A 588-nucleotide genomic window follows, 5' to 3' on the forward strand; every position below is an offset into this window, starting at 1 on the left:
TTTTTTAAACTCTCTCAGGTTTTTCGACTCGTTTGATTCCAGCTTAAAGTTTATAAACACTTTTTCACGTCGCTTACATTTCCTCGAATATTTAAATGAGCTGCATTTGAGCAAACGCCCCCCACATCTGATCCAGATCCACGATCAGAATATTAACGCTCCGCAGCCACAAACCGATAAAGGAAGTCTTTCATGTTGAGCTGCTTCTCTGTGAACCGGACGAGCCGATCGACTCAGATCTTCAGTCGACTGTTTGTGTAAAACTGGAAACATCAGGAGTCGATCGGTGACGGCACAACATGCACCTTTAAAATAAAAGTCTGCTATATTTAAAATATTTAATATTTAAAATCTGTCTATCTTAATTCATTTTCGTTGTGCTAATATTTAAAATAATTGTTGATCTTTACAAACAAAAGTTTTCTTCCTCCAGTAAAATAACAAAGAGCTCAGATCAAGATGGACGTAGAGAAAAACGTTTTGTTTTAACCATAAAATCAAAATAAACCAAATATATTTGTTTAGAACCAGATCTTTGAGATGTATGAATTGTTTCAAACATTAAAAATACTTGAAGCAAACAAGTTC

Source organism: Nematolebias whitei, chromosome 1 (genome assembly GCF_014905685.2).
Source record: "Nematolebias whitei isolate Nwh7 chromosome 1, NemWhi1, whole genome shotgun sequence".
Taxonomy (NCBI): domain Eukaryota; kingdom Metazoa; phylum Chordata; class Actinopteri; order Cyprinodontiformes; family Rivulidae; genus Nematolebias; species Nematolebias whitei.